Source organism: Nerophis ophidion, linkage group LG12, assembly GCF_033978795.1.
Source record: "Nerophis ophidion isolate RoL-2023_Sa linkage group LG12, RoL_Noph_v1.0, whole genome shotgun sequence".
Taxonomy (NCBI): Eukaryota; Metazoa; Chordata; class Actinopteri; order Syngnathiformes; family Syngnathidae; genus Nerophis; species Nerophis ophidion.
In genome coordinates this window covers 18,728,181-18,739,632 of record NC_084622.1, presented here as the reverse complement: position 1 = coordinate 18,739,632, position 11,452 = coordinate 18,728,181, and positions in this window count along the sequence as shown.

Sequence of the window (11,452 nt, the reverse complement as noted above, 5' to 3'; positions counted from 1 at the left end):
TGTTTCTTTGAAGTTTCTTCAATGTTTTTTTTATGTTTCTTCAATATTTATTTTATGTTTCTTTGAAATGTATTCTATTGTTTTTCTATGTTTCTACCATGTTTCTTCTAATTTTTTTCTGTTTCCTCTATGTGTCTTCCATGTTTATTTCATGTTTCTTTGAAGCTTCTATGTTTTTTCTATGTTTCTTCCATGTTTATTCTCTGTTTTTTCTATGTTTTTTCTCTTTCATCCATGTTTCTTCAATGTTTTTTTTATGTTCCGTCTTCTCTCTTGTTTATTTGTTCTGTTTCCTCTATGTTTGTTACAAGTTTCTTTCATGTTTCTTCAATGTTTCTTCCATGTTTCATCTTTTCCTTGTATGTTTTTTCTCTGTTTCATCCATGTTTCTTCAATGGTTTTTTTCATGTTTAGACTTCTCTTTTCTGTTTCTTCTTCTGTTTCCTCTGTTTGTTACAAGTTTCTTTCATGTTTCTCCAATGTTTTTTTCATGTTTCGTCTTCTCTCTTCTGTTTTTTCTTATGTTTCCTCTATGGTTATTACAAGTTTCTTTCATGTTTCTTCCATGGTTCGTCTTTTCTCTTCTGTTTTTTTTTTCGTTTCCTTTACATTGTTTCTGTGATTAATTTATGTTTCTTCCACGTTTCTTCAATATTTTTTTCTGTGTTTTTTCTATGTTTCTTCAACGTTTTTTAATTTATGTTTCTTCCACGTTTCTTGTATGTTTTTTCTGTTTCTTCTATGCTTATTCTATGATTTGTCTGTTTCTTTTTGAGTTTCTTCCATGTTTCTTCTGGTTTTTTTTCTATATTACTTCTATGTTTCCTCTGTTATTTCCATGTTTATTCTGCTTCTACTATGTTTCTTCTGTTTCTTCAACGTTTCTTCTATGTTTTATTTATGTTTCTTCTATGTTTCTTGTATGGTTTTTCTATGTTTCTTCTATGATGTGTCTGTTTCTTTTATGTTTATTTCATGTTTCTTCTGTTTTTTTCTAAAGTACTTCTATGTTTCATCTGTTATTTCCATGTTTATTCTGCTTCCACTATGTTTCTTCTGTTTCTTCAAAGTTTCTTCTATGTTTTATTAGTTTCTTCAACATTTCTTGCATGTTTTTTTCTGTTTCTTCTATGCTTCGTCTATGATTTGTATGTTTTTTTTATGTCTTCCATGTTTCTTCTGTTTTTTTTCTATATTACTTCTATGTTTCATGTGTTATTTCCATGTTTATTCTGCTTCTACTATGTTTCTTCTATTTCTTCAACGTTTCTTCTGTTTTATTTATGTTTCTACAGTGTTTCTTGTTTGTTTTTTCTATGTTTCTTCTATGCTTTGTCTATGATTTGTCTGTTTTTTTTATGTTTCTTCTGTTTTTTTTCTTTATTACTTCTATGTTTCATCTGGTATTGTCACGTTTTTTCTGCTTCTACTATGTTTCTTCTGTTTCTTCAACTTTTCTTCTGTGTTATTTATGTTTCTTGTATGGTGTTTCTATGTTTCTTCTATGCTTCTTCTATGATTTGTCTGTTTCTTTTATGTTTCTTCCATGTTTCCTCTGTTATTTCTGCTTCTAGTATGTTTCTTCTGTTCCTTCTATGTTGCTTCAGTTTTTCTTCCATAAAACATTTCTTCAACGTTTCTTGTTTGTTTTTTTGTTGTTGTTTATGTTTCATGTCAGCAGCGATCCTGCACGGCGCCGGAGGGCCATGAGTGCACAAGCAGCGTTGGCCCGCAGAGTCCAGCACCCTTCCGACCTTTTAGCGCTTGTCGAGATAGGATCCTTGTTGTGATCCCAGTTGTATGTTTTGGTAGGCTTCCAAGCTCCGAGTGAGAACATTATGGTGCGCATTTTAGCGGTTAGCGCCAAGAAGAAACATGCAATGGTTTGTCCCTGAAAGGAGGTTAAGGTCCTCCAGGAAGCAAACAAGAGTTTGTGTGTTCTTCTACCTGCTGTGTGATGTTCCGTCTCCTGCTGCGTCTGGATCCAGACTCTGCATGCGTCCTGTCATGGCTCGGCATGACCGCCTCGGGAGTCCCATAAATGCCGGGAGGAGGGCGGGGGGTGAAATGCAACAAGTCGCTGCGAGACAAATGTGGCAATGGGGCTGAGTAAACTTCTTTACAGCTGCGAGGCGCCAACAGGACTCAGCTTGCCGTGAAGAAGTCTTCATACGGAGCAGCTCCGCCATTTCTGTCAAATTGTATCAGCGCTCTGTAGGTTTCATGGTCAAAGTGGACGTTGTCAAAACAATGAAGCCATTTTTCAAACCAACATGAACGGGTTCTGGTCAGAGCTTTTTATGCCAAATGGTAGTCCTCCTGATCTCCAGGGAACTCAATTTATTAACCACAAGGATGAGGGGGGATGCAAAACAATAACAGTGCAATACTTTTTCATAACATGCTCACTACTGCCTACTTTGTCTTGTTATATTCTTATTTTACTGTTATATTTTTATTCCCATTGTTGCTTTTTATTTTTTATTCTTATTGTAATATTTCTCTATTTTGTTTCCATTCAAACCCCCATTATTTACTTTTTATTTAAATTGATCTCAACTCTGTTCACTGCTGCTGGAATTTTAATTTTCCTGAAGGAACTCTCCTGAAGGAATCAATAAAGTACTATCTATCTATCGATCTATCTATCTATCAAAATGATGCTGAGAATTACCCACTGCAGTATCCATGATATCCTGATACCGCCCTCGGCATCGACACCTAAGTTCAAAGTTAAAATACAAACCCCCTTTCCATATGAGTTGGGAAATTGTGTTAGATGTAAATATAAACAGAATACAATGATTTGCAAATCCTTTTCAACCCATATTCAGTTGAATGCGCTACAAAGACAACATATTTGATGTTCAAACTCATAAACTTTATTTTTTTTTTGCAAATAATAATTAACTTAGAATTTCATGGCTGCAACACGTGCCAAAGTAGTTGGGAAAGGGCATGTTCACCACTGTATTACATCACCTTTGCTTTTAACAACACTCAAACATTTGGGAACCAAGGAAAATAATTGTTGAAGCTTTGAAAGTGGAATTCTTTCCCATTTTTTTTTTTATGTAGAGCTTCAGTCGTTCCACAATTTCGAGGTCTGCGCTGTCGCATTTTACGCTTCATAATGCGCCACACATTTTCCATGGAAGACAGGTCTGGACTGCAGGCGGGCAATGACAGTACCCGCACTCTTTTACTACATAACTACCCTATTGTCACACCTAGCTTGGCTTTGTCTTGCTGGAATAAGCAGGGGCGTCCATGATAACTTTGCTTGGATGACAACATATGTTGCTCCAAAACCTGTATGGACCATTCAGCATTAATGGTGCCTTCACAGATGTGTAAATTACCCATGCCTTGGGCACTAATGCACCCCCATACCATCAGAGATGCTGGCTTTTGAACTTTGCGCGTATAAAAATCCAGATGGTTATTTTCCTCTTTGTTCCGGAGGACACCACGTCCACAGTTTCCAAATATAATTTGATATGTGGACTTGTCAGACCACAGAACACTTTTCCACTTTGCATCAGTCCATTTTAAATGAGCTTGGGCCCAGAGAATCCAGCGGCGTTCCTGAGTGTTGTTGATTAATTGGTTTTGCTTTGCATAGCAGAGTTTTAACTTACAGATGTAGCAACCAACTGTAGTTCCTGACAGTGATTTTATTAAGTGTTTCTGAGTCCATGTGGTGATATCCTTTACACACTGATGTAGGTTTTTGATGCAGTACCACCTGAGAGATCAAAGGTCCGTAATATCATCGCTTACGTGCAGTGATTTCTCCAGATTCTCTGAACCTTTTGATGATTTTACGGACCGTAGATGGTAAAATCCCTAAATTCCTTGCAATAGCTCGTTGAGAAATGTTGTTCTTAAATTGTTCGACAATTTGCTTACAAATTGGTGACCCTCACCCCATCCTTGTTTGTGAATTACTTAGCATTTCATGGAAGCTGTTTTTATACCCAATCATGGCACCCACCTGTTCCCAATTAGCCTGCACACCTGTGGGATGTTCCAAATAAGTGTTTGATGAGCATTCCTCAACTTTATCAGTATTTATTGCCACCTTTCACAACTTCTTTGTCACGTGTTGCTGGCATCAAATTATAAAATTAATGATTATTTGCAACAAAAAAATGTTTATCAGTTTGTCTTTGTAGCATATTCAACTGAATATGGGTTGAAAAGGATTTGCAAATCATTGTATTCTGTTTATATTTACATCTAACACAATTTTTCAACTTGTATGGAAACGGGGTTTGTACTAACGATTGTCACACACACACACACACACACACACACACACACACACACACACACACACACTCGGTGGGGTGAAATGACCGTCTGCATTTGACCCTTCACCCTTGATCACCCCCTGGGAGGTGAGGGGAGCAGTGAGCAGCAGCGGTGGCCACGCCCGGGAAGGGAATAATTTTTGGTGATTAAAGCCTGAATTCCAAACCTTGATGCTGAGTGTCAAGCTCGTGATATATGGATAAATCTTCCCTCCTTCCCTTGTTGTTTTCCTGCGAAGAACTGCTCACTTCCTGCCGTGACTCGTCACACGGCGCCGCCATTCCACATTCCTGCACTAAATCCACACACGGCTTCTTTTCTCGCCGCTCGCTGCGGCACAAGAAGTCTTTTGCCAAGACAAAATGTTACTTTCAAAATAAAGCGCTTCGTGTTCAAGGCAGATACGGTTTCACTCTTTGATGGGCGGAGTCAACCTTGTTTGGCCGAAAGATCCGATCCATTTTATAAGTGCCAATTTGATACTGTTTTCTTAAATAATTAGTTTTTTAATCTGTGCTGTGCAGACTCAGACAGATCATGTTGTTGATGTACAAACCCTGTTTCTATATGAGTTGGGAAATTGTGTTAGATGTAAATATAAACAGAATACAATGATTTGTAAATCCTTTACAACCCATATTCAGTTGAATATGGCAAAAAGACAACATATTTGATGTTCAAACTGATAAACATTTTTTTGTGCAAATAATCATTAACTTTATAAATTGATGCCAGCAACACGTGACAAAGAAGTTGGGAGAGGTGGCAATAAATACTGATAAAGTTAAAGAATGCTCATCAAACACTTATATGGAACATCCCACAGGAGTGCAGGCTAATTGGGAACAGGTGGGTGCCATGATTGGGTATAAAAACAGCTTCCCAAAAATGCTCAGTCTTTCACAAGAAAGGATGTGGCGAGGTACACCCCTTTGTCCACAACAAAAGGTTCAGAGAATCTGGAGAAATAACTCCAGGTAAGCAGCATGGCCGGAAAACAACATTGAATGACTGTGACCTTCCATCCCTCAAATGGCACTGTATCAAAAACCGACATCAATCTCTAAAGGATATCACCACTTGGGCTCAGGATCACATGAGAAAACCACTGTCACTAAATACAGTTGGTCGCTACATCTGTAAGTGCAAGTTAAAGCTCTACTATGCAAAGCGAAAGCCATTTATCAACAACATCCAGAAACGCCACCGGCTTCTCTGGGCCCGAGATCTTCTAAGATATACTGATGCAAAGTGGAAAAGTGTTCTGTGGTCTGACGAGTCCACATTTCAAATTGTTTTTGGAAATATTCAACATTCTGTCATCCGGACCAAAGGGGAAGCAAACCATCCAGACTGTTATCGACGCAAAGTTCAAAAGCCAGCATCTGTGATGGTATGGGGGTGCATTAGTGCCCAAGGCATGGGTAATTTACACATCTGTGAAGGCACCATTAATGCTGAAAGGTACATACAGGTTTTGGAACAACATATGCTGCCATCTAAGAGCCGTCTTTTTCATGGACGCCACTGCTTATTTAGCAAGACAATGCCAAGCCACATCCAGCACATGTTACAACAGCGTGGCTTCGGAAAAAAAAGACTGTGGGTACTTTCCTGGCCCGCCTGCAGTCCAGACCTGTCTCCCATGGAAAATGTGTGGCACATTATGAAGCGTAAAATATGACAGCGGAGACCCCGGACTGTTGAACGAATGAAGCTCTACAAAAAACAAGAATGGGAAAGAATTCCACTTTCAAAGCTTCAACAATTAGTTTCCTCAGTTCCCAAACATTTATTGAGTGTTGTTAAAAGAAAAGGTGATGTAACACAGTGGTGAACATGCCCTTTCCCAACTACTTTGGCACGTGTTGCAGCCATGAAATTTTAAGTGAATTATTATTTGCAAAAAAATAAAACAATTTATGAGTTTGAACATCAAATATCTTGTATTTGTACGGTGTTTGTAGACGATCATGTTGTTGATGTACATCAGGGTTTCCCGCCTGAACTAAAGTCTTACACAAGCTGCTCCGCTTAGTTCTGCCTCTGCCTCTGTCAGTACGTCTCTGCAGCACCCAGCATTCTCCCGCCCACACAACTCTCTGATTGGTTACACGCAGAGCGGTAACAGCCAATCAGCAGTGTGTATTCCGAGCGCATCACCACTTCAAGATGGCGGTGCAATTTCTCACGTCACAGCAGCCAATGCTGCGTCTATTTGTAACATGTCTATGGTCAGTGCTCCTACTGTGGGGTTAGCAGAAAGGTGTTTAGCAGGTGAGCATAATGCAGCGGACTCTTCCCAAATTATAATAAAAACCTCTTAGTCAACTACTAGTAACATCACTATGAGCCCATTGACGTTCTAGAAACATAAGTGGCAGCTCAGCTCGCTCGCAATCCTTGAGGTGAAGGTTAATTAGCTTTTAGCGTAACGTTAGCTCATTTTGCAGTGTGTGTGTGCGCGTGGGTGTGTGTTACGGGCAGCAAAGCCCTGTGTGTCTGAGAGAAAGACAAGCATTATTGACCTACATTTAACAATTAAGTTATTTCACTTGACCTTTTTCTGTGTTGAAGCAGCAAAAAACGACATTGTGTTAAAAGAAGAGTTTCCTGAAGCTGTCTCTGATAGTTTATATAATAATGTAACTGCATTATAAAGCTTACATGAACTCCATGGTGTTCAGGGGTGAATAGTCTCTCCTATTGCTATTGCCCTTTTTTTTCAGCCATTGTTACATTAATCATCAATGTAACTATAGCTAACTAAGCATAGTTTTGAAAGGCAGGGTCCCTGCTATCACATGTTGATAAAAATACAACATTTACATAATAAAAATCTACTACAGGCTTTCCAAATACTGTAATAAGTTAAGCAGGATGCCCGCGACCCCGAAAGGGACAAGCGGTAGAAAATGGATGGATGGATGGAGTTGAACATATGTCAGCATGTGGCCCCACTTTTAACTCTTTTTTTCAAACGCTTATTACAGTTAGTCATTAATTTAACTTAGTAAGTCATTATTCTGTCATTATTTTAACTTAGTAAATTACTAAGTCAAAATATTGACTTACAAAGTCATAATAATGACATACTTCGTATCTCAGGTAACTAGGACTGTTTTGATTTCGACCTTCTCTGATATCTGTATCAAACATTATGAATTGTTATAATTGATCTTTTTTGTAACACAATTAGTGAATGAAGTGCACTTTTGTAGTTGTTTCCCATATTTCTACACAATAAGTCAGATATGTAACACTAGTGAGCAGTAGAGAATATGAAGTCATTTTTGTTCTAGAACATGTTTTGCTTTATTCATTATTGATATGTTTCTTGCTACTTTATGTTGCATATGTTTACATGAGGTTTCCAGTTCATTTTATCATCTATTATTACACCCAAAAATGTGTTTTCTTTCACCCTTTCAATGTCTACTCTGTATTTGTGTTTGACTTTCCCTTATACTGTTACCAAATAGCATTATTTTAGTTTTACTGATATTCAAAGATAGTCAGTTTATGTCAAAGCATCTTTTTAATGTGTTCATTTATTCTGTTGTTATTTGTATTAGCTTTAGGGACGGCGTGGCGCAGTGGAAGAGTGGCCGTGCGCAACCCGAGGGTCACTGGTTCAAATCCCACCTAGAACCAACCTCGTCACGTCCGTTGTGTCCTGAGCAAGACACTTCACCCTTGCTCCTGATAGGTGCTGGTTGGCGCCTTGCATGGCAGCTCCCTCCATCAGTGTGTGAATGTGTGTGTGAATGGGTAAATGTGCAAGTAGTGTCAAAGCGCTTTGAGTACCTTGAAGGTAGAAAAGCGCTATACAAGTACAATCCATTTATTTAGTGTGTTCCCTCCTGAACAAAACACAGTTGTGTCATCTGCAAAAAAAAAACAACTTTAAGTCCTTTGTAACTTTACAAATGTTGTTTATAAAAAGATTGAACATTTGTGGTCCCAGTGTTGATACGCACAAGACATTTTCATCTTTGCAGACGTGTGTTCGCCTGTCTTCACGGACTACTTCCTGTTGGTTCAGTGACTTCTAATCCAGTTCAAGACCAACCCTCTGATTGCATACCATTGTAATTAGTTGATTAAGATGCACATGTTTTAACATCCATCACATTGGTGATCTCTTCTGTTATTTCCATGAATGCCATTGATGTTGAGATGTGGGCTCTGTATCCGTATTGGTTGTCTGTGATTTGGATTTATGAATTAGTCTAATCTGTTGTTGAATCATTTTTCAATAATAGTATAAAATGGTGGCTGTAGAGAAACAGGTGTGTAGTTTGTAAACTTGGTGTTTGTCTCCAGTCTTACAAATCGGTATGACTTTTGCTATTTTCATTTTATCTGGGAATGTGCCTGTTTGAAATGATAGGTTGCTGATATTTGTTAAAGGTTCTGAAATATCTTCAATAACCTTTTTTTATCGTTTCCATATCAATTTTGTTGCAATCCGTTGAGGTATTGGATTTACCTTTTTTCACAATATTGATTATTTCCTCTGTTGTCACTCTTTCTAGGAACATAGAGTTGGGGTTTCTATCTATGGTGTCAATCAAGTCCTACACTGATCTGCAACCTTTTCCTCCACATTTGGTTCAATGTTCACAAAGTACTTATTGAAGCTTTCAACTACTTCCTTCATTTTGTCATGTTTTACATTTCCGTCAAAGAAGTATTTAAGATAGTCCTTTTTAGCACCATTTTTATTAATGTTCTTTAGGATGGCCCATGTTGCTCTCATACTGTTTTTGTTCCGGTCTAAGAATTGACTGTAATTTTATTGTCTACTTGTTCATAGTATACCAGTTATATGTTTTGTACTTGTTTTCTGCTTCTGTAGATCTTTGTGTTATAAATGTTCTATAAAACATTTTCTTCTTCTTGCAAGCATTTTTCAGTCCTTTTGTCATCCATGGTTGATGGTTTTTCTTTTGCTTCTTACTAAGTTGCTTCAATGGACAGTGTTTGTCATAAAGCATCTCCAAGGTATTACAAAAAACACCATATTCATCATCTACATCATTTTCATTGTAGACATTGTCTCAACTTTGCTACCTCAGATCATTTTTGAAAGCTGTCATACTTTGTTCTGTCCATTTTCTTCTAAAAAGTATTTTCCTCATCCATGTTCCTCTTCTTGTAGTTCCCGTCATAGATGATGAAAACTGGCAGATGATCACTGATTTCGGATATTAGCAGGCCACTTGTGGTATTGTTATCAAAATCATGAGTAATTAAACCTGCAAGCAGCAATGGACAGGACCGACTTTTGCTGGTGTTTCCTGCTTTTACCCATTCAACAGATCTTTACCTGCACATTACTTACCTTCCCTGCATCCTGGGGTCACACTGGTGCTTCTTTCTGTCACCCATACACGTTGGTGCTTCCTGCCATCACCCAGACAACATATCTTTACCTTCACATTACCTACCTTCTCTGGATCCTGGTGTCAAACTGGTGCCTCCTTCTTTCACCCAGTCAACATATCTTTACCCGCACAGTACCTACCTTCTCTGCATTGTGTGGTCACGCTGGTGCTTCCTACTTTTAAGCGGCCATCTTGAGACGGCAGCAGCGCAGCAGCTTCAGCCCAGCAGTTCTTTGAAGGCTCGTAAAATCAAAACCGGAGAAGTTATTAAAACTCTTTTCGCAACTTTTAATCAGAAGGGTTCGCTCTCTCTCCTGTGCGAGTTTGAAGCCGGCACAACAAAGGCGCTCGGAGGAGATAATATTTTTTAAAAAAGGTGACGGGTTTTTACAAAACTTTTGTTTTATAGGGGCAATTGCCAACTTCCTGTTGATTTTAGCTGAAGAATATAAAAGAATGAAATGTAGGTTTAAGTGAGACCTACATAGAGGTTTTTGTATTGTGTCTCTACGACATTCCCTACCGGAAGTTACAAGCAGGTTTGTCTGTGTTTTATTCCTAGAAGGGGCTAGAGCGCAATTTTGAGTTGTTTTTTTGTTTTTTTTTATTAGATCGTAATGTTTGCCAGTCCTGATGTGTGTGTCCAGTTTGTTGTGTTTTGAAGCATTTTAAGGGGGTCAAATTACAGCTTAAAGAGGCAAAAATGGTGTTATTATCCACATCCATGGTGTTAATATCCACATCCATGGTGTTAATATCCACATCAATGGTGTTAATATCCACATCCATGGTGTTAATATCCACATCCATGATGTTAATATCCACATCCATAATGTTAATATCCACATCCATGGTGTTAATATCCACATCCTTGGTGTTAATATCCACATCCATGGTGTTAAAATCCACATCCATGGTGTTAATATCCACATCCATGGTGTCAATATCCACATCCATGGTGTTAATATCCACATCAATGATGTTAATATCCACATCCATGGTGTTAATATCCACATCCATGGTGTTAAAATCCACATCCAATGTGTTAATATCCACATCTATGGTGTTAAAATCCACATCCATGGTGTTAATATCCACATCAATGGTGTTAATATGCACATCCATGGGGTTAATATCCACATCCATGGTGTTAATATCCACATCCATGGTGTCAATATCCACATCAATGATTTTAATATCCACATCCATGGTGTTAATATCCACATCAATGATTTTAATATCCACATCCAATGTGTTAATATCCACATCCATGGTGTTAAAATCCACATCCATGGTGTTAATATCCACATCCATGGTGTTAATATCCATATCCATGGTGTTAATATCCACATCCATGGGGTTAATATCCACATCCATGGTGTTAATATCCACATCCATGGTGTTAATATCCACATCCATGGTGTCAATATCCACATCCATGGTTCGATATCCACATCCATGGTGTTAATATCCACATCCATTGTGTTAATATCCACATCCATGGTGTTAATATCCACATCCATGGTGTTAATATCCACATCCATGGTGTTAATATCCCCATCCATGGTGTTAATATCCACATCCATGGTGTTAATATCCACATCCATGGTGGTAATATCCACATCCATGGTGTTGATATCCACATCCATGGTGTTAATATCCACATCCATGGTGTTAATATCCACATCCATGGGGTTAAAATCCACATCCATGGTGTTAATATCCACATCCATGGTGTTGATATC